The sequence below is a fragment of the Salmo salar genome, chromosome 15 (assembly GCF_965601325.2).
Source record: "Salmo salar chromosome 15, fSalSal1, whole genome shotgun sequence".
Taxonomy (NCBI): domain Eukaryota; kingdom Metazoa; phylum Chordata; class Actinopteri; order Salmoniformes; family Salmonidae; genus Salmo; species Salmo salar.
The window spans coordinates 1115129-1139145 of record NC_138305.1 but is presented as its reverse complement, the minus strand read 5'-3'; positions in this window follow the sequence as shown (position 1 = coordinate 1139145).

The following is a 24017-nucleotide window of genomic DNA, read 5'->3' as shown; positions in this document are numbered from 1 at the left end:
TCACAAAAAATTGCAGATTTTTTTTCTCATTTTCGTGACACAAAAACAGTGACCCCGGTCATGCCGAACTATCGTCATTCTGGACAGGCCTAAAAAAATATTTAAAAACCATTTTCACAAAAAATTACAGATATTTTTTTCTCATTTTCGTGACACAAAAACAGTGACTCCGATCATGCCGAAAAAGCGACATTCTGGACAGGCCTAAAAAAAAGATGTAGAACCATTTTCACAAAAAATTGCAGATATTTTTTTCTCATTTTCGTGACACAAAAATAGTGACCCCGGTCATGCCGAACTATCGACATTCTGGACAGACCTAAAAAAAACATTTTAAAACCATTTTCACCAAAAATTGCAGATTTCTATTTTGTCCCTAAAAACGATGACTCCGATCATGCTGAAAAAGCGACATTCTGGACAGGTCTAAAAAAAATTTTTAAAACCATTTTCACCAAAAATTGCAGATTTTTTTTTCTTCATTTTCGTGACACAAAAACAGTGACCCCGGTCATGCCAAACTAGCGACATTCTGGACAGGCCTAAAAAAAACATTTTAAAACCATTTTCACTAAAAATTGTAGATTTCTATTTTTGTCACCAAAAACGAATACTCCGATCATGCCGAACTAGCGACATTTTGGACAGGCCTAAAAAAAAAGCATTTTAGAACCATTTTCAAAAAAAAAGCTCAGAATTCTTTTTTTCATTTTTTGACACAAAAACAGTGACCCCGGTCATGCCGAACTATCGACATTCTGGACAGGCCTAAAAAAAACATTTTAAAACCATTTTCACAAAAAATTGCAGATTTCTATTTTGTCCCTAAAAACGATGACTCCGATCATGCCGAAAAAGCGACATTTTGGACAGGCCTAAAAAAAAAGCATTTTAGAACCATTTTCAAAAAAAGCTCAGAATTCTTTTTTTCATTTTTTGACACAAAAACAGTGACCCCGGTCATGCCGAACTATCGACATTCTGGACAGGCCTAAAAAAAATTTTTAGAACCATTTTCACAAAAAATTGCAGATATTTTTTTTTCATTTTCGTGACACAAAAACAGTGACCCCGGTCATACCGAACTATCGACATTCTGGACATGCCTAAAAAAAACATTTTAAAACCATTTCCACAAAAAATTGCAGATTTCTATTTTGTCCCTAAAAACGATGACTCCGATCATGCCGAAAAAGCGACATTCTGGACAGGCCTAAAAAAAAAATGTAGAACCATTTTCACAAAAAATTGCAGATATTTTTTTCTCATTTTCGTGACACAAAAACAGTGACCCCGGTCATGCCGAACTATCGACATTCTGGACAGACCTAAAAAAAACATTTTAAAACCATTTTCACAAAAAATTGCAGATTTCTATTTTGTCACTAAAAACGATGACTCCGATCATGCTGAAAAAGCGAAATTCTGGACAGGTCTAAAAAAAAAATTTAAAACCATTTTCACCAAAAATTGATGATTTTTTTTTCTTCATTTTCGTGACACAAAAACAGTGACCCCGGTCATGCCAAACTAGCGACATTCTGGACAGGCCTAAAAAAAACATTTTAAAACCATTTTCACAAAAAATTGTAGATTTCTATTTTTGTCACCAAAAACGAATACTCCGATCATGCCGAACTAGCAACATTTTGGACAGGCCTAAAAAAAAAGCATTTTAGAACCATTTTCAAAAAAAAAGCTCAGAATTCTTTTTTTCATTTTTTGACACAAAAACAGTGACCGGTCATGCCGAACTATCGACATTCTGGACAGGCCTAAAAAGAACATTTTAAAACCATTTTCACAAAAAATTGCAGATTTCTATTTTGTCCCTAAAAACGATGACTCCGATCATGCCGAAAAAGCGACATTTCGGACAGGCCTAAAAAAAAAGCATTTTAGAACCATTTTCAAAAAAAGCTCAGAATTCTTTTTTTCATTTTTTGACACAAAAACAGTGACCCCGGTCATGCCGAACTATCGACATTCTGGACAGGCCTAAAAAAACATTTTAAAACCATTTTCACAAAAAATTGCAGATTTCTATTTTGTCCCTAAAAACGATGACTCCGATCATGCCGAAAAAGCGACATTTTGGACAGGCCTAAAAAAAAAGCATTTTAGAACCATTTTCAAAAAAAGCTCAGAATTCTTTTTTTCATTTTTTGACACAAAAACAGTGACCCCGGTCATGCCGAACTATCGACATTCTGGACAGGCCTAAAAAAAACATTTTAAAACCATTTTCACAAAAAATTGCAGATTTCTATTTTGTCCCTAAAAACGATGACTCCGATCATGCCGAAAAAGCGACATTTTGGACAGGCCTAAAAAAGCATTTTTAGAACCATTTTCACAAAAAATTGCAGATATTTTTTTTTCATTTTCGTGACACAAAACAGTGACCCCGGTCATGCCGAACTATCGACATTCTGGACATGCCTAAAAAAACATTTTAAAACCATTTTCACAAAAAATTGCAGATTTCTATTTTGTCCCTAAAAACGATGACTCCGATCATGCCGAAAAAGCGACATTTTGGACAGGCCTAAAAAAAAAGCATTTTAGAACCATTTTCAAAAAAAGCTCAGAATTCTTTTTTTCATTTTTTGACACAAAAACAGTGACCCCGGTCATGCCGAACTATCGACATTCTGGACAGGCCTAAAAAAAACATTTTAAAACCATTTTCACAAAAAATTGCAGATTTCTATTTTGTCCCTAAAAACGATGACTCCGATCATGCCGAAAAAGCGACATTTTGGACAGGCCTAAAAAAAAATTTTAGAACCATTTTCACAAAAAATTGCAGATATTTTTTTTTCATTTTCGTGACACAAAAACAGTGACCCCGGTCATACCGAACTATCGACATTCTGGACATGCCTAAAAAAACATTTTAAAACCATTTTCACAAAAAATTGCAGATTTATATTTTGTCCCTAAAAACGATGACTCCGATCATGCCGAAAAAGCGACATTCTGGACAGGCCTAAAAAAAAAATGTAGAACCATTTTCACAAAAAATTGCAGGTATTTTTTTCTCATTTTCGTGACACAAAAACAATGCCGAACTGGGTCATGCCGAACAATCGTCATTCTGGACAGGCCTAAAAAAATTTTTTTAAACCATCTTCACCAAAAATGGCTGATTTTTTTTCTTCATTTTTTGACACAAAAACAGTGACCCCGGTCATACCGAACTATCGACATTCTGGACATGCCTAAAAAAACATTTTAAAACCATTTTCACAAAAAATTGCAGATTTATATTTTGTCCCTAAAAACGATGACTCCGATCATGCCGAAAATGCGACATTCTGGACAGGCCTAAAAAAAAAATGTAGAACCATTTTCACAAAAAATTGCAGATATTTTTTTCTCATTTTCGTGACACAAAAACAGTGACCCCGGTCATGCAGAACTATCGATATTCTGGACAGACCTAAAAAAAACATTTTAAAACCATTTTCACCAAAAATTGCAGATTTCTATTTTGTCCCTAAAAACGATGACTCCGATCATGCTGAAAAAGCGACATTCTGGACAGGTCTAAAAAAAATTTTTAAAACCATTTTCACCAAAAATGGCTGATTTTTTTTCTTCATTTTTTGACACAAAAACAGTGACCCCGGTCATGCCAAACTAGCGACATTCTGGACAGGCCTAAAAAAAACATTTTAAAACCATTTTCACCAAAAATTGCAGATTTCTATTTTGTCCCTAAAAACGATGACTCCGATCATGCTGAAAAAGCGACATTCTGGACAGGTCTAAAAAAATTTTTTAAAACCATTTTCACCAAAAATTGCTGATTTTTTTTTCTTCATTTTCGTGACACAAAAACAGTGACCCCGGTCATGCCAAACTAGCGACATTCTGGACAGGCCTAAAAAAAACATTTTAAAACCATTTTCACTAAAAATTGTAGATTTCTATTTTTGTCACCAAAAACGAATACTCCGATCATGCCGAACTAGCGACATTTTGGACAGGCCTAAAAAAAAAGCATTTTAGAACCATTTTCAAAAAAAAAGCTCAGAATTATTTTTTTCATTTTTTGACACAAAAACAGTGACCCCGGTCATGCCGAACTATCGACATTCTGGACAGGCCTAAAAAAAACATTTTAAAACCATTTTCACAAAAAATTGTAGATTTCTATTTTTGTCACCAAAAACGATGACTCCGATCATGCCGAACTAGCGACATTTTGGACAGGCCTAAAAAAAAAGCATTTTAGAACCATTTTCAAAAAAAAAGCTCAGAATTCTTTTTTTCATTTTTTTACACAAAAACAGTGACCCCGGTCATGCCGAACTATCGACATTCTGGACAGGCCTAAAAAAATTTTTTTGAACCATTTTCACAAAAAATTGCAGATATTTTTATTTCATTTTCGTGACACAAAAACAGTGACCCCGGTCATGCCGAACTATCGACATTCTGGACAGGCCTAAAAAAACATTTTAAAACCATTTTCACAAAAAATTGCAGATATTTTTTTCTCATTTTCGTGACACAAAAACAGTGACCCCGGTCATGCCGAACTATCGACATTCTGGACAGGCCTAAAAAAAACATTTTAAAACCATTTTCACAAAAAATTGCAGATTTCTATTTTGTCCCTAAAAACGATGACTCCGATCATGCCGAAAAAGCGACATTCTGGACAGGCCTAAAAAAATTTTTTAGAACCATTTTCACAAAAAATTGCAGATTTTTTTTCTCATTTTCGTGACACAAAAACAGTGACCCCGGTCATGCCGAACTATCGTCATTCTGGACAGGCCTAAAAAAAAATTTAAAAACCATTTTCACAAAAAATTACAGATATTTTTTTCTCATTTTCGTGACACAAAAACAGTGACCCCGGTCATGCCGAACTATCGACATTCTGGACAGGCCTAAAAAAAACATTTTAAAACCATTTTCACAAAAAATTGTAGATTTCTATTTTTGTCACCAAAAACGATGACTCCGATCATGCCGAACTAGCGACATTTTGGACAGGCCTAAAAAAAAAGCATTTTAGAACCATTTTAAAAAAAAAAGCTCAGAATTCTTTTTTTCATTTTTTGACACAAAAACAGTGACCCCGGTCATGCCGAACTATCGTCATTCTGGACAGGCCTAAAAAAAAAATTTAAAACCATTTTCACCAAAAATGGCAGATTTTTTTTCTTCATTTTTTGACACAAAAACAGTGACCCCGGTCATACCGAACTATCGACATTCTGGACATGCCTAAAAAAACATTTTAAAACCATTTTCACAAAAAATTGCAGATTTCTATTTTGTCCCTAAAAACGATGACTCCAATCATGCTGAAAAAGCGACATTCTGGACAGGTCTAAAAAAAATTTTTAAAACCATTTTCACCAAAAATTGCTGATTTTTTTTTCTTCATTTTCGTGACACAAAAACAGTGACCCCGGTCATGCCAAACTAGCGACATTCTGGACAGGCCTAAAAAAAAACATTTTAAAACCATTTTCACTAAAAATTGTAGATTTCTATTTTTGTCACCAAAAACGAATACTCCGATCATGCCGAACTAGCGACATTTTGGACAGGCCTAAAAAAAAAGCATTTTAGAACCATTTTCAAAAAAAAAGCTCAGAATTCTTTTTTTCATTTTTTTACACAAAAACAGTGACCCCGGTCATGCCGAACTATCAACATTCTGGACAGGCCTAAAAAAAACATTTTAAAACCATTTTCACAAAAAATTGCAGATTTCTATTTTGTCCCTAAAAACGATGACTCCGATCATGCCGAAAAAGCGACATTTTGGACAGGCCTAAAAAAAAAGCATTTTAGAACCATTTTCAAAAAAAGCTCAGAATTCTTTTTTTCATTTTTTGACACAAAAACAGTGACCCCGGTCATGCCGAACTATCGACATTCTGGACAGGCCTAAAAAAAATTTTTAGAACCATTTTCACAAAAAATTGCAGATATTTTTTTTTCATTTTCGTGACACAAAAACAGTGACCCCGGTCATGCCGAACTATCGACATTCTGGACAGGCCTAAAAAAACATTTTAAAACCATTTTCACAAAAAATTGCAGATATCTATTTTGTCCCTAAAAACGATGACTCCGATCATGCCGAACTAGCGACATTTTGGACAGGCCTAAAAAAAAAGCATTTTAGAACCATTTTCAAAAAAAAAGCTCAGAATTCTTTTTTTCATTTTTTGACACAAAAACAGTGACCCCGGTCATGCCGAACTATCGTCATTCTGGACAGGCCTAAAAAATTTTTTTAAAACCATTTTCACCAAAAAAGGCTGATTTTTTTTCTTCATTTTTTGACACAAAAACAGTGACCCCGGTCATACCGAACTATCGACATTCTGGACATGCCTAAAAAAACATTTTAAAACCATTTTCACAAAAAATTGCAGATTTCTATTTTGTCCCTAAAAACGATGACTCCGATCATGCCGAAAAAGCGACATTCTGGACAGACCTAAAAATTTTTTTTAGAACCATTTTCACAAAAAATTGCAGATATTTTTTTCTCATTTTCGTGACACAAAAACAGTGACCCCGGTCATGCCGAACTATCGACATTCTGGACAGGCCTAAAAAAAACATTTTAAAACCATTTTCACAAAAAATTGTATATTTCTATTTTTGTCACCAAAAACGATGACTCCGATCATGCCGAACTAGCGACATTTTGGACAGGCCTAAAAAAAAAGCATTTTAGAACCATTTTCAAAAAAAAAGCTCTGAATTCTTTTTTTCATTTTTTGACACAAAAACAGTGACCCCGGTCATACCGACCTATCGACATTCTGGACATGCCTAAAAAAACATTTTAAAACCATTTTCACAAAAAATTGCAGATTTCTATTTTGTCCCTAAAAACGATGACTCCGATCATGCCCAAAAAGCGACATTCTGGACAGGCCCAAAAAAAAAATGTAGAACCATTTTCACAAAAAATTGCAGATATTTTTTTTTCATTTTCGTGACACAAAAACAGTGACCCCGGTCATGCCGAACTATCGACATTCTGGACAGGCCTAAAAAAACATTTTAAAACCATTTTCACAAAAAATTGCAGATTTCTATTTTGTCCCTAAAAACGATGACTCCGATCATGCCGAAAAAGCGACATTCTGGACAGACCTAAAAAAATTTTTTAGAACCATTTTCACAAAAAATTGCAGATATTTTTTTCTCATTTTCGTGACACAAAAACAGTGACCCCGGTCATGCCGAACTATCGACATTCTGGACAGGCCTAAAAAAAACATTTTAAAACCATTTTCACAAAAAATTGTATATTTCTATTTTTGTCACCAAAAACGATGACTCCGATCATGCCGAACTAGCGACATTTTGGACAGGCCTAAAAAAAAAGCATTTTAGAACCATTTTCAAAAAAAAAGCTCAGAATTCTTTTTTTCATTTTTTGACACAAATACAGTGACCCCGGTCATACCGACATATCGACATTCTGGACATGCCTAAAAAAACATTTTAAAACCATTTTCACAAAAAATTGCAGATTTCTATTTTGTCCCTAAAAACGATGACTCCGATCATGCCCAAAAAGCGACATTCTGGACAGGCCAAAAAAAAAAATGTAGAACCATTTTCACAAAAAATTGCAGATATTTTTTTCTCATTTTCGTGACACAAAAACAGTGACCCCGGTCATGCCGAACTATCGACATTCTGGACAGGCCTAAAAAAAACATTTTAAAACCATTTTCACAAAAAATTGCAGATTTCTATTTTGTCCCTAAAAACGATGACTCCGATCATGCCGAAAAAGCGACATTCTGGACAGGCCTAAAAAAATGTTTTTGAACCATTTTCACAAAAAATTGCAGATATTTTTTTCTCATTTTCGTGACACAAAAACAGTGACCCCGGTCATGCCGAACTATCGACATTCTGGACAGGCCTAAAAAAAACATTTTAAAACCATTTTCACCAAAAATTGCAGATTTCTATTTTGTCCCTAAAAACGATGACTCCGATCATGCCGAAAAAGCGACATTCTGGACAGGTCTAAAAATTTTTTTTTAAAACATTTTCACCAAAAATTGCTGATTTTTTTTTCTTCATTTTCGTGACACAAAAACAGTGACCCCGGTCATGCCGAACTATCGACATTCTGGACAGGCCTAAAAAAAACATTTTAAAACCATTTTCACCAAAAATTGCAGATTTCTATTTTGTCCCTAAAAACGATGACTCCGATCATGCCGAACTAGCGACATTTTGGACAGGCCTAAAAAAAATGCATTTTAGAACCATTTTCCAAAAAAAAGCTCAGAATTCTTTTTTTCATTTTTTGACACAAAAACAGTGACCCCGGTCATGCCGAACTATCGACATTCTGGACAGGCCTAAAAAAAAACATTTTAAAACGTTTTTCACAAAAAATTGCAGATTTCTATTTTGTCCCTAAAAACGTTGACTCCGATCATGCCGAAAAAGCGTCATTCTGGACAGGCCTAAAAAATTTTTTTTTAACCATTTTCACAAAAAATTGCAGATATTTTTTTTTCATTTTCGTGACACAAAAACAGTGACCCCGGTCATACCGAACTATCGACATTCTGGACAGGCCTCAAAAAAACCTTGTAAAAACATTTTCACAAAAAATTGCAGATTTCTATTTTGTCCCTAAAAACGATGACTCCGATCATGTCGAAAAAGCGACATTCTGGACAATCCTAAAAAAAAAATGTAGAACCATTTTCACAAAAAATTGCAGATATTTTTTTCTCATTTTCGTGACACAAAAACAGTGACCCCGGTCATGCCGAACTATCGACATTCTGGACAGGCCTAAAAAAAACATTTTAAAACCATTTTCACCAAAAATTGGAGATTTCTATTTCGTCCCTAAAAACGATGACTCCGATCATGCCGAAAAGCGACATTCTGGACAGGCCTAAAAAAAATTTAAAAACCATTTTCACCAAAAATGGCTGATTTTTTTTTCTTCATTTTTTGACACAAAAACAGTGACCCCGGTCATACCGAACTATCGACATTATGGACAGGCCTAAAAAAAACATTTTAAAACCATTTTCACAAAAAATTGCAGATTTCTATTTTGTCCCTAAAAACGATGACTCCGATCATGCCGAAAAAGCAACATTCTGGACAGGCCTAAAAAATTTTTTTTGAACCATTTTCACAAAAAATTGCAGATATTTTTTTCTCATTTTCGTGACACAAAAACAGTGACCCCGGTCATGCCGAACTAGCGACATTCTGGACAGGCCTAAAAAAAACATTTTAAAACCATTTTCACTAAAAATTGTAGATTTCTATTTTTGTCACCAAAAACGAATACTCCGATCATGCCGAACTAGCGACATTTTGGACAGGCCTAAAAAAAAAGCATTTTAGAACCATTTTCAAAAAAAAAGCTCAGAATTCTTTTTTTCATTTTTTGACACAAAAACAGTGACCCCGGTCATGCCGAACTATCGACATTCTGGACAGGCCTAAAAAAAACATTTTAAAACCATTTTCACAAAAAATTGCAGATTTCTATTTTGTCCCTAAAAACGATGACTCCGATCATGCCGAAAAAGCGACATTTTGGACAGGCCTAAAAAAAAAGCATTTTAGAACCATTTTCAAAAAAAGCTCAGAATTCTTTTTTTCATTTTTTGACACAAAAACAGTGACCCCGGTCATGCCGAACTATCGACATTCTGGACAGGCCTAAAAAAAATTTTTAGAACCATTTTCACAAAAAATTGCAGATATTTTTTTTTCATTTTCGTGACACAAAAACAGTGACCCCGGTCATACCGAACTATCGACATTCTGGACATGCCTAAAAAAAACATTTTAAAACCATTTCCACAAAAAATTGCAGATTTCTATTTTGTCCCTAAAAACGATGACTCCGATCATGCCGAAAAAGCGACATTCTGGACAGGCCTAAAAAAAAAATGTAGAACCATTTTCACAAAAAATTGCTGATATTTTTTTCTCATTTTCGTGACACAAAAACAGTGACCCCGGTCATGCCGAACTATCGACATTCTGGACAGACCTAAAAAAAACATTTTAAAACCATTTTCACAAAAAATTGCAGATTTCTATTTTGTCACTAAAAACGATGACTCCGATCATGCTGAAAAAGCGAAATTCTGGACAGGTCTAAAAAAAATTTTTAAAACCATTTTCACCAAAAATTGATGATTTTTTTTTCTTCATTTTCGTGACACAAAAACAGTGACCCCGGTCATGCCAAACTAGCGACATTCTGGACAGGCCTAAAAAAAACATTTTAAAACCATTTTCACAAAAAATTGTAGATTTCTATTTTTGTCACCAAAAACGAATACTCCGATCATGCCGAACTAGCAACATTTTGGACAGGCCTAAAAAAAAAGCATTTTAGAACCATTTTCAAAAAAAAAGCTCAGAATTCTTTTTTTCATTTTTTGACACAAAAACAGTGACCGGTCATGCCGAACTATCGACATTCTGGACAGGCCTAAAAAGAACATTTTAAAACCATTTTCACAAAAAATTGCAGATTTCTATTTTGTCCCTAAAAACGATGACTCCGATCATGCCGAAAAAGCGACATTTCGGACAGGCCTAAAAAAAAAGCATTTTAGAACCATTTTCAAAAAAAGCTCAGAATTCTTTTTTTCATTTTTTGACACAAAAACAGTGACCCCGGTCATGCCGAACTATCGACATTCTGGACAGGCCTAAAAAAACATTTTAAAACCATTTTCACAAAAAATTGCAGATTTCTATTTTGTCCCTAAAAACGATGACTCCGATCATGCCGAAAAAGCGACATTTTGGACAGGCCTAAAAAAAAAGCATTTTAGAACCATTTTCAAAAAAAGCTCAGAATTCTTTTTTTCATTTTTTGACACAAAAACAGTGACCCCGGTCATGCCGAACTATCGACATTCTGGACAGGCCTAAAAAAAACATTTTAAAACCATTTTCACAAAAAATTGCAGATTTCTATTTTGTCCCTAAAAACGATGACTCCGATCATGCCGAAAAAGCGACATTTTGGACAGGCCTAAAAAAGCATTTTTAGAACCATTTTCACAAAAAATTGCAGATATTTTTTTTTCATTTTCGTGACACAAAACAGTGACCCCGGTCATGCCGAACTATCGACATTCTGGACATGCCTAAAAAAACATTTTAAAACCATTTTCACAAAAAATTGCAGATTTCTATTTTGTCCCTAAAAACGATGACTCCGATCATGCCGAAAAAGCGACATTTTGGACAGGCCTAAAAAAAAAGCATTTTAGAACCATTTTCAAAAAAAGCTCAGAATTCTTTTTTTCATTTTTTGACACAAAAACAGTGACCCCGGTCATGCCGAACTATCGACATTCTGGACAGGCCTAAAAAAAACATTTTAAAACCATTTTCACAAAAAATTGCAGATTTCTATTTTGTCCCTAAAAACGATGACTCCGATCATGCCGAAAAAGCGACATTTTGGACAGGCCTAAAAAAAAATTTTAGAACCATTTTCACAAAAAATTGCAGATATTTTTTTTTCATTTTCGTGACACAAAAACAGTGACCCCGGTCATACCGAACTATCGACATTCTGGACATGCCTAAAAAAACATTTTAAAACCATTTTCACAAAAAATTGCAGATTTATATTTTGTCCCTAAAAACGATGACTCCGATCATGCCGAAAAAGCGACATTCTGGACAGGCCTAAAAAAAAAATGTAGAACCATTTTCACAAAAAATTGCAGGTATTTTTTTCTCATTTTCGTGACACAAAAACAATGCCGAACTGGGTCATGCCGAACAATCGTCATTCTGGACAGGCCTAAAATTTTTTTTTTAAACCATCTTCACCAAAAATGGCTGATTTTTTTTCTTCATTTTTTGACACAAAAACAGTGACCCCGGTCATACCGAACTATCGACATTCTGGACATGCCTAAAAAAACATTTTAAAACCATTTTCACAAAAAATTGCAGATTTATATTTTGTCCCTAAAAACGATGACTCCGATCATGCCGAAAATGCGACATTCTGGACAGGCCTAAAAAAAAAATGTAGAACCATTTTCACAAAAAATTGCAGATATTTTTTTCTCATTTTCGTGACACAAAAACAGTGACCCCGGTCATGCAGAACTATCGATATTCTGGACAGACCTAAAAAAAACATTTTAAAACCATTTTCACCAAAAATTGCAGATTTCTATTTTGTCCCTAAAAACGATGACTCCGATCATGCTGAAAAAGCGACATTCTGGACAGGTCTAAAAAATTTTTTTAAAACCATTTTCACCAAAAATGGCTGATTTTTTTTCTTCATTTTTTGACACAAAAACAGTGACCCCGGTCATGCCAAACTAGCGACATTCTGGACAGGCCTAAAAAAAACATTTTAAAACCATTTTCACCAAAAATTGCAGATTTCTATTTTGTCCCTAAAAACGATGACTCCGATCATGCTGAAAAAGCGACATTCTGGACAGGTCTAAAAAAATTTTTTAAAACCATTTTCACCAAAAATTGCTGATTTTTTTTTCTTCATTTTCGTGACACAAAAACAGTGACCCCGGTCATGCCAAACTAGCGACATTCTGGACAGGCCTAAAAAAAACATTTTAAAACCATTTTCACTAAAAATTGTAGATTTCTATTTTTGTCACCAAAAACGAATACTCCGATCATGCCGAACTAGCGACATTTTGGACAGGCCTAAAAAAAAAGCATTTTAGAACCATTTTCAAAAAAAAAGCTCAGAATTATTTTTTTCATTTTTTGACACAAAAACAGTGACCCCGGTCATGCCGAACTATCGACATTCTGGACAGGCCTAAAAAAAACATTTTAAAACCATTTTCACAAAAAATTGTAGATTTCTATTTTTGTCACCAAAAACGATGACTCCGATCATGCCGAACTAGCGACATTTTGGACAGGCCTAAAAAAAAAGCATTTTAGAACCATTTTCAAAAAAAAAGCTCAGAATTCTTTTTTTCATTTTTTTACACAAAAACAGTGACCCCGGTCATGCCGAACTATCGACATTCTGGACAGGCCTAAAAAAATTTTTTTGAACCATTTTCACAAAAAATTGCAGATTTTTTTTCTCATTTTCGTGACACAAAAACAGTGACCCCGGTCATGCCGAACTATCGTCATTCTGGACAGGCCTAAAAAAAAATTTAAAAACCATTTTCACAAAAAATTACAGATATTTTTTTCTCATTTTCGTGACACAAAAACAGTGACCCCGGTCATGCCGAACTATCGACATTCTGGACAGGCCTAAAAAAAACATTTTAAAACCATTTTCACAAAAAATTGTAGATTTCTATTTTTGTCACCAAAAACGATCATGCCGAACTAGCGACATTTTGGACAGGCCTAAAAAAAAAGCATTTTAGAACCATTTTCAAAAAAAAAGCTCAGAATTCTTTTTTTCATTTTTTGACACAAAAACAGTGACCCCGGTCATGCCGAACTATCGTCATTCTGGACAGGCCTAAAAAAAAAATTTAAAACCATTTTCACCAAAAATGGCAGATTTTTTTTCTTCATTTTTTGACACAAAAACAGTGACCCCGGTCATACCGAACTATCGACATTCTGGACATGCCTAAAAAAACATTTTAAAACCATTTTCACAAAAAATTGCAGATTTCTATTTTGTCCCTAAAAACGATGACTCCAATCATGCTGAAAAAGCGACATTCTGGACAGGTCTAAAAAAAAATTTTAAAACCATTTTCACCAAAAATTGCTGATTTTTTTTTCTTCATTTTCGTGACACAAAAACAGTGACCCCGGTCATGCCAAACTAGCGACATTCTGGACAGGCCTAAAAAAAAACATTTTAAAACCATTTTCACTAAAAATTGTAGATTTCTATTTTTGTCACCAAAAACGAATACTCCGATCATGCCGAACTAGCGACATTTTGGACAGGCCTAAAAAAAAAGCATTTTAGAACCATTTTCAAAAAAAAAGCTCAGAATTATTTTTTTCATTTTTTGACACAAAAACAGTGACCCCGGTCATGCCGAACTATCAACATTCTGGACAGGCCTAAAAAAAACATTTTAAAACCATTTTCACAAAAAATTGCAGATTTCTATTTTGTCCCTAAAAACGATGACTCCGATCATGCCGAAAAAGCGACATTTTGGACAGGCCTAAAAAAAAAGCATTTTAGAACCATTTTCAAAAAAAGCTCAGAATTCTTTTTTTCATTTTTTGACACAAAAACAGTGACCCCGGTCATGCCGAACTATCGACATTCTGGACAGGCCTAAAAAAAATTTTTAGAACCATTTTCACAAAAAATTGCAGATATTTTTTTTTCATTTTCGTGACACAAAAACAGTGACCCCGGTCATGCCGAACTATCGACATTCTGGACAGGCCTAAAAAAACATTTTAAAACCATTTTCACAAAAAATTGCAGATATTTTTTTCTCATTTTCGTGACACAAAAACAGTGACCCCGGTCATGCCGAACTATCGACATTCTGGACAGGCCTAAAAAAAACATTTTAAAACCATTTTCACAAAAAATTGCAGATTTCTATTTTGTCCCTAAAAACGATGACTCCGATCATGCCGAAAAAGCGACATTCTGGACAGGCCTAAAAAAATTTTTTAGAACCATTTTCACAAAAAATTGCAGATTTTTTTTCTCATTTTCGTGACACAAAAACAGTGACCCCGGTCATGCCGAACTATCGTCATTCTGGACAGGCCTAAAAAAAAATTTAAAAACCATTTTCACAAAAAATTACAGATATTTTTTTCTCATTTTCGTGACACAAAAACAGTGACCCCGGTCATGCCGAACTATCGACATTCTGGACAGGCCTAAAAAAAACATTTTAAAACCATTTTCACAAAAAATTGTAGATTTCTATTTTTGTCACCAAAAACGATCATGCCGAACTAGCGACATTTTGGACAGGCCTAAAAAAAAAGCATTTTAGAACCATTTTCAAAAAAAAAGCTCAGAATTCTTTTTTTCATTTTTTGACACAAAAACAGTGACCCCGGTCATGCCGAACTATCGTCATTCTGGACAGGCCTAAAAAAAAAATTTAAAACCATTTTCACCAAAAATGGCAGATTTTTTTTCTTCATTTTTTGACACAAAAACAGTGACCCCGGTCATACCGAACTATCGACATTCTGGACATGCCTAAAAAAACATTTTAAAACCATTTTCACAAAAAATTGCAGATTTCTATTTTGTCCCTAAAAACGATGACTCCAATCATGCTGAAAAAGCGACATTCTGGACAGGTCTAAAAAAAAATTTTAAAACCATTTTCACCAAAAATTGCTGATTTTTTTTTCTTCATTTTCGTGACACAAAAACAGTGACCCCGGTCATGCCAAACTAGCGACATTCTGGACAGGCCTAAAAAAAAACATTTTAAAACCATTTTCACTAAAAATTGTAGATTTCTATTTTTGTCACCAAAAACGAATACTCCGATCATGCCGAACTAGCGACATTTTGGACAGGCCTAAAAAAAAAGCATTTTAGAACCATTTTCAAAAAAAAAGCTCAGAATTCTTTTTTTCATTTTTTTACACAAAAACAGTGACCCCGGTCATGCCGAACTATCAACATTCTGGACAGGCCTAAAAAAAACATTTTAAAACCATTTTCACAAAAAATTGCAGATTTCTATTTTGTCCCTAAAAACGATGACTCCGATCATGCCGAAAAAGCGACATTTTGGACAGGCCTAAAAAAAAAGCATTTTAGAACCATTTTCAAAAAAAGCTCAGAATTCTTTTTTTCATTTTTTGACACAAAAACAGTGACCCCGGTCATGCCGAACTATCGACATTCTGGACAGGCCTAAAAAAAATTTTTAGAACCATTTTCACAAAAAATTGCAGATATTTTTTTTTCATTTTCGTGACACAAAAACAGTGACCCCGGTCATGCCGAACTATCGACATTCTGGACAGGCCTAAAAAAACATTTTAAAACCATTTTCACCAAAAATTGCAGATATCTATTTTGTCCCTAAAAACGATGACTCCGATCATGCCGAACTAGCGACATTTTGGACAGGCCTAAAAAAAAAGCATTTTAGAACCATTTTCAAAAAAAAAGCTCAGAATTCTTTGTTTCATTTTTTGACACAAAAACAGTGACCCCGGTCATGCCGAACTATCGTCATTCTGGACAGGCCTAAAAAAAAAATTTAAAACCATTTTCACCAAAAAAGGCTGATTTTTTTTCTTCATTTTTTGACACAAAAACAGTGACCCCGGTCATACCGAACTATCGACATTCTGGACATGCCTAAAAAAACATTTTAAAACCATTTTCACAAAAAATTGCAGATTTCTATTTTGTCCCTAAAAACGATGACTCCGATCATGCCGAAAAAGCGACATTCTGGACAGACCTAAAAAAAATTTTTAGAACCATTTTCACAAAAAATTGCAGATATTTTTTTCTCATTTTCGTGACACAAAAACAGTGACCCCGGTCATGCCGAACTATCGACATTCTGGACAGGCCTAAAAAAAACATTTTAAAACCATTTTCACAAAAAATTGTATATTTCTATTTTTGTCACCAAAAACGATGACTCCGATCATGCCGAACTAGCGACATTTTGGACAGGCCTAAAAAAAAAGCATTTTAGAACCATTTTCAAAAAAAAAGCTCAGAATTCTTTTTTTCATTTTTTGACACAAAAACAGTGACCCCGGTCATACCGACCTATCGACATTCTGGACATGCCTAAAAAAACATTTTAAAACCATTTTCACAAAAAATTGCAGATTTCTATTTTGTCCCTAAAAACGATGACTCCGATCATGCCCAAAAAGCGACATTCTGGACAGGCCAAAAAAAAAAATGTAGAACCATTTTCACAAAAAATTGCAGATATTTTTTTTTCATTTTCGTGACACAAAAACAGTGACCCCGGTCATGCCGAACTATCGACATTCTGGACAGGCCTAAAAAAACATTTTAAAACCATTTTCACAAAAAATTGCAGATTTCTATTTTGTCCCTAAAAACGATGACTCCGATCATGCCGAAAAAGCGACATTCTGGACAGACCTAAAAAAATTTTTTAGAACCATTTTCACAAAAAATTGCAGATATTTTTTTCTCATTTTCGTGACACAAAAACAGTGACCCCGGTCATGCCGAACTATCGACATTCTGGACAGGCCTAAAAAAAACATTTTAAAACCATTTTCACAAAAAATTGTATATTTCTATTTTTGTCACCAAAAACGATGACTCCGATCATGCCGAACTAGCGACATTTTGGACAGGCCTAAAAAAAAAGCATTTTAGAACCATTTTCAAAAAAAAAGCTCTGAATTCTTTTTTTCATTTTTTGACACAAATACAGTGACCCCGGTCATACCGACATATCGACATTCTGGACATGCCTAAAAAAACATTTTAAAACCATTTTCACAAAAAATTGCAGATTTCTATTTTGTCCCTAAAAACGATGACTCCGATCAAGCCCAAAAAGCGACATTCTGGACAGGCCAAAAAAAAAAATGTAGAACCATTTTCACAAAAAATTGCAGATATTTTTTTCTCATTTTCGTGACACAAAAACAGTGACCCCGGTCATGCCGAACTATCGACATTCTGGACAGGCCTAAAAAAAACATTTTAAAACCATTTTCACAAAAAATTGCAGATTTCTATTTTGTCCCTAAAAACGATGACTCCGATCATGCCGAAAAAGCGACATTCTGGACAGGCCTAAAAAAATGTTTTTGAACCATTTTCACAAAAAATTGCAGATATTTTTTTCTCATTTTCGTGACACAAAAACAGTGACCCCGGTCATGCCGAACTATCGACATTCTGGACAGGCCTAAAAAAAACATTTTAAAACCATTTTCACCAAAAATTGCAGATTTCTATTTTGTCCCTAAAAACGATGACTCCGATCATGCCGAAAAAGCGACATTCTGGACAGGTCTAAAAAATTTTTTTTAAAACATTTTCACCAAAAATTGCTGATTTTTTTTTCTTCATTTTCGTGACACAAAAACAGTGACCCCGGTCATGCCGAACTATCGACATTCTGGACAGGCCTAAAAAAAACATTTTAAAACCATTTTCACCAAAAATTGCAGATTTCTATTTTGTCCCTAAAAACGATGACTCCGATCATGCCGAACTAGCGACATTTTGGACAGGCCTAAAAAAAATGCATTTTAGAACCATTTTCCAAAAAAAAGCTCAGAATTCTTTTTTTCATTTTTTGACACAAAAACAGTGACCCCGGTCATGCCGAACTATCGACATTCTGGACAGGCCTAAAAAAAAACATTTTAAAACGTTTTTCACAAAAAATTGCAGATTTCTATTTTGTCCCTAAAAACGTTGACTCCGATCATGCCGAAAAAGCGTCATTCTGGACAGGCCTAAAAAAATTTTTTTTAACCATTTTCACAAAAAATTGCAGATATTTTTTTTTCATTTTCGTGACACAAAAACAGTGACCCCGGTCATACCGAACTATCGACATTCTGGACAGGCCTCAAAAAAACCTTGTAAAAACATTTTCACAAAAAATTGCAGATTTCTATTTTGTCCCTAAAAACGATGACTCCGATCATGTCGAAAAAGCGACATTCTGGACAATCCTAAAAAAAAAATGTAGAACCATTTTCACAAAAAATTGCAGATATTTTTTTCTCATTTTCGTGACACAAAAACAGTGACCCCGGTCATGCCGAACTATCGACATTCTGGACAGGCCTAAAAAAAACATTTTAAAACCATTTTCACCAAAAATTGGAGATTTCTATTTCGTCCCTAAAAACGATGACTCCGATCATGCCGAAAAGCGACATTCTGGACAGGCCTAAAAAAAATGTAAAAACCATTTTCACCAAAAATGGCTGATTTTTTTTTCTTCATTTTTTGACACAAAAACAGTGACCCCGGTCATACCGAACTATCGACATTATGGACAGGCCTAAAAAAAACATTTTAAAACCATTTTCACAAAAAATTGCAGATTTCTATTTTGTCCCTAAAAACGATGACTCCGATCATGCCGAAAAAGCAACATTCTGGACAGGCCTAAAAAAATTTTTTTGAACCATTTTCACAAAAAATTGCAGATATTTTTTTCTCATTTTCGTGACACAAAAACAGTGACCCCGGTCATGCCGAACTAGCGACATTCTGGACAGGCCTAAAAAAAAACATTTTAAAACCATTTTCACCAAAAATTGCAGATTTCTATTTTGTCCCTAAAAACGATGACTCCGATCATGCCGAAAAAGCGACATTCTGGACAGGCCTAAAAAAATTTTTTAGAACCATTTTCACCAAAAATTGCAGATTTCTATATTGTCCCTAAAAACGATGACTCCGATCATGCCGAAAAGCGACATTCTGGACAGTGATACCGAACTATCGACATTATGGACAGGTCTAAAAAAAACATTTTAAAACCATTTTCACAAAAAATTGCAGATTTCTATTTTGTCCCTAAAAAAGTGACTCCGATCATGCCGAACTAGCGACATTCTGGACAGGCCTAAAAAAAAACATTTTAAAACCATTTTCACAAAAAATTGTAGATTTCAATTTTTGTCACCAAAAACGATGACTCCGATCATGCCGAAAAAGCGACATTCTGGACAGGCCTAAAAAAAAATTTTAGAACCATTTTCACAAAAAATTGCAGATTTCTATTTTGTCCCTAAAAACGATGACTCCGATCATGCCGAAAAAGCGACATTCTGGACAGGCCTAAAAAAATTTTTTAGAACCATTTTCACAAAAAAAGGCAGATATTTTTTTCTCATTTTCGTGACACAAAAACAGTGACCCCGGTCATGCCGAACTATCGACATTCTGGACAGGCCTAAAAAAAACATTTTAAAACCATTTTCACAAAAAATTGCAGATTTCTATTTTGTCCCTAAAAACGATGACTCCGATCATGCCGAACTAGCGACATTTTGGACAGGCCTAAAAAAAATGCATTTTAGAACCATTTTCCAAAAAAAAGCTCAGAATTCTTTTTTTCATTTTTTGACACAAAAACAGTGACCCCGGTCATGCCGAACTATCGACATTCTGGACAGGCCTAAAAAAAAACATTTTAAAACGTTTTTCACAAAAAATTGCAGATTTCTATTTTGTCCCTAAAAACGTTGACTCCGATCATGCCGAAAAAGCGTCATTCTGGACAGGCCTAAAAAAAATTTTTTGAACCATTTTCACAAAAAATTGCAGATATTTTTTTTTCATTTTCGTGACACAAAAACAGTGACCCCGGTCATACCGAACTATCGACATTCAGGACAGGCCTCAAAAAAACCTTGTAAAAACATTTTCACAAAAAATTGCAGATTTCTATTTTGTCCCTAAAAACGATGACTCCGATCATGCCGAAAAAGCGACATTCTGGACAATCCTAAAAAAAAATGTAGAACCATTTTCACAAAAAATTGCAGATATTTTTTTTTCATTTTCGTGACACAAAAACAGTGACCCTGGTCATGCCGAACTATCGACATTCTGGACAGGCCTAAAAAAAAACATTTTAAAACCATTTTCACCAAAAATTGCAGATTTCTATTTTGTTCATTTTTTGACACAAAAACAGTGACCCCGGTCATACCGAACTATCGACATTATGGACAGGCCTAAAAAAAACATTTTAAAACCATTTTCACAAAAAATTGCAGATTTCTATTTTGTCCCTAAAAACGATGTCTCCGATCATGCCGAACTAGCGACATTTTGGACAGGCCTAAAAAAAATTTTTAGAACCATTTTCACAAAAAATTGCAGATATTTTATTTTTATTTTCGTGACACAAAAACAGTGACCCCGGTCATGCCGAACTATCGACATTCTGGACAGGCCTAAAAAAAACATTTTAAAAACATTTTCACAAAAAATTGCAGATTTCTATTTTGTCCCTAAAAACGATGACTCCGATCATGCCGAAAAAGCGACATTATGGACAGGTCTAAAAAAAACATTTTAAAACCATTTTCACAAAAAATTGCAGATTTCTATTTTGTCCCTAAAAAAGATGACTCCGATCATGCCGAACTAGCGACATTCTGGACAGGCCTAAAAAAAAACATTTTAAAACCATTTTCACAAAAAATTGCAGATTTCTATTTTGTCCCTAAAAACGATGACTCCGATCATGCCGAAAAAGCGACATTCTGGACAGGCCTAAAAAAAAATTTTAGAACCATTTTCACCAAAAATTGCAGATTTCTATTTTGTCCCTAAAAACGATGACTCCGATCATGCCGAAAAGCGACATTCTGGACAGGCCTAAAAAAAATTTTTTAAAACCATTTTCACCAAAAATGGCTGATTTTTTTTTCTTCATTTTTTGACACAAAAACAGTGACCCCGGTCATACCGAACTATCGACATTATGGACAGGTCTAAAAAAAACATTTTAAAACCATTTTCACAAAAAATTGCAGATTTCTATTTTGTCCCTAAAAAAGATGACTCCGATCATGCCGAACTAGCGACATTCTGGACAGGCCTAAAAAAAAGCATTTTAGAACCATTTTCAAAAAAAAAGCTCAGAATGCTTTTTTTCATTTTTTTACACAAAAACAGTGACCCCGGTCATGCCGAACTATCGACATTCTGGACAGGCCTAAAAAAAAACATTTTAAAACCATTTTCACAAAAAATTGCAGATTTCTATTTTGTCCCTAAAAACGATGACTCCGATCATGCCGAAAAAGCAACATTCTGGACAGGCCTAAAAAAAATTTTTTGAACCATTTTCACAAAAAATTGCAGATATTTTTTTCTCATTTTCGTGACACAAAAACAGTGACCCCGGTCATGCCGAACTATCGACATTCTGGACAGGCCTAAAAAAAACATTTTAAAACCATTTTCACCAAAAATTGCAGATTTCTATTTTGTCCCTAAAAACGATGACTCCGATCATGCCGAAAAAGCGACATTCTGGACAGGTCTAAAAAAAAATTTTAAAACCATTTTCACCAAAAATTGCTGATTTTTTTTTCTTCGTTTTCGTGACACAAAAACAGTGACCCCGGTCATGCCGAACTAGCGACATTCTGGACAGGCCTAAAAAAAAAACATTTTAAAACCATTTTCACAAAAAATTGTAGATTTCTATTTTTGTCACCAAAAACGATGACTCCGATCATGCCGAACTAGCGACATTTTGGACAGGCCTAAAAAAAATTTTTAGAACCATTTTCACAAAAAATTGCAGATATTTTATTTTTATTTTCGTGACACAAAAACAGTGACCCCGGTCATGCCGAACTATCGACATTCTGGACAGGCCTAAAAAAAACATTTTAAAAACATTTTCACAAAAAATTGCAGATTTCTATTTTGTCCCTAAAAACGATGACTCCGATCATGCCGAAAAAGCGACATTCTGGACAGGCCTAAAAAAAATTTTTAGAACCATTTTCACCAAAAATTGCAGATTTCTATTTTGTCCCTAAAAACGATGACTCCGATCATGCCGAACTAGCGACATTTTGGACAGGCCTAAAAAAAATTTTTAGAACCATTTTCACAAAAAATTGCAGATATTTTATTTTTATTTTCGTGACACAAAAACAGTGACCCCGGTCATGCCGAACTATCGACATTCTGGACAGGCCTAAAAAAAACATTTTAAAAACATTTTCACAAAAAATTGCAGATTTCTATTTTGTCCCTAAAAACGATGACTCCGATCATGCCGAAAAAGCGACATTCTGGACAGGCCTAAAAAAAATTTTTAGAACCATTTTCACCAAAAATTGCAGATTTCTATTTTGTCCCTAAAAACGATGACTCCGATCATGCCGAAAAGCGACATTCTGGACAGGCCTAAAAAAAAATTTTAAAAACCATTTTCACGAAAAATGGCTGATTTTTTTTTCTTCATTTTTTGACACAAAAACAGTGACCCCGGTCATACCGAACTATCGACATTATGGACAGGTCTAAAAAAAACATTTTAAAACCATTTTCACAAAAAATTGCAGATTTCTATTTTGTCCCTAAAAAAGATGACTCCGATCATGCCGAACTAGCGACATTCTGGACAGGCCTAAAAAAAAACATTTTAAAACCATTTTCACAAAAAATTGTAGATTTCTTTTTTTGTCACCAAAAACGATGACTCCGATCATGCCGAACTAGCGACATTTTGGACAGGCCTAAAAAAAAAGCATTTTAGAACCATTTTCAAAAAAAAAGCTCAGAATGCTTTTTTTCATTTTTTGACACAAAAACAGTGACCCCGGTCATGCCGAACTATCGACATTCTGGACAGGCCTAAAAAAAAACATTTTAAAACCATTTTCACCAAAAATGGCTGATTTTTTTTTCTTCATTATTTTACACAAAAACAGTGACCCCGGTCATACCGAACTATCGACATTATGGACAGGCCTAAAAAAAACATTTTAAAACCATTTTCACAAAAAATTGCAGATTTCTATTTTGTCCCTAAAAACGATGACTCCGATCATGCCGAAAAAGCAACATTCTGGACAGGCCTAAAAAAATTTTTTTGAACCATTTTCACAAAAAATTGCAGATATTTTTTTCTCATTTTCGTGACACAAAAACAGTGACCCCGGTCATGCCGAACTATCGACATTCTGGACAGGCCTAAAAAAAACATTTTAAAACCATTTTCACCAAAAATTGCAGATTTCTATTTTGTCCCTAAAAACGATGACTCCGATCATGCCGAAAAAGCGACATTCTGGACAGGTCTAAAAAAAAATTTTAAAACCATTTTCACCAAAAATTGCTGATTTTTTTTTCTTCGTTTTCGTGACACAAAAACAGTGACCCCGGTCATGCCGAACTAGCGACATTCTGGACAGGCCTAAAAAAAAAACATTTTAAAACCATTTTCACAAAAAATTGTAGATTTCTATTTTTGTCACCAAAAACGATGACTCCGATCATGCCGAACTAGCGACATTTTGGACAGGCCTAAAAAAAATTTTTAGAA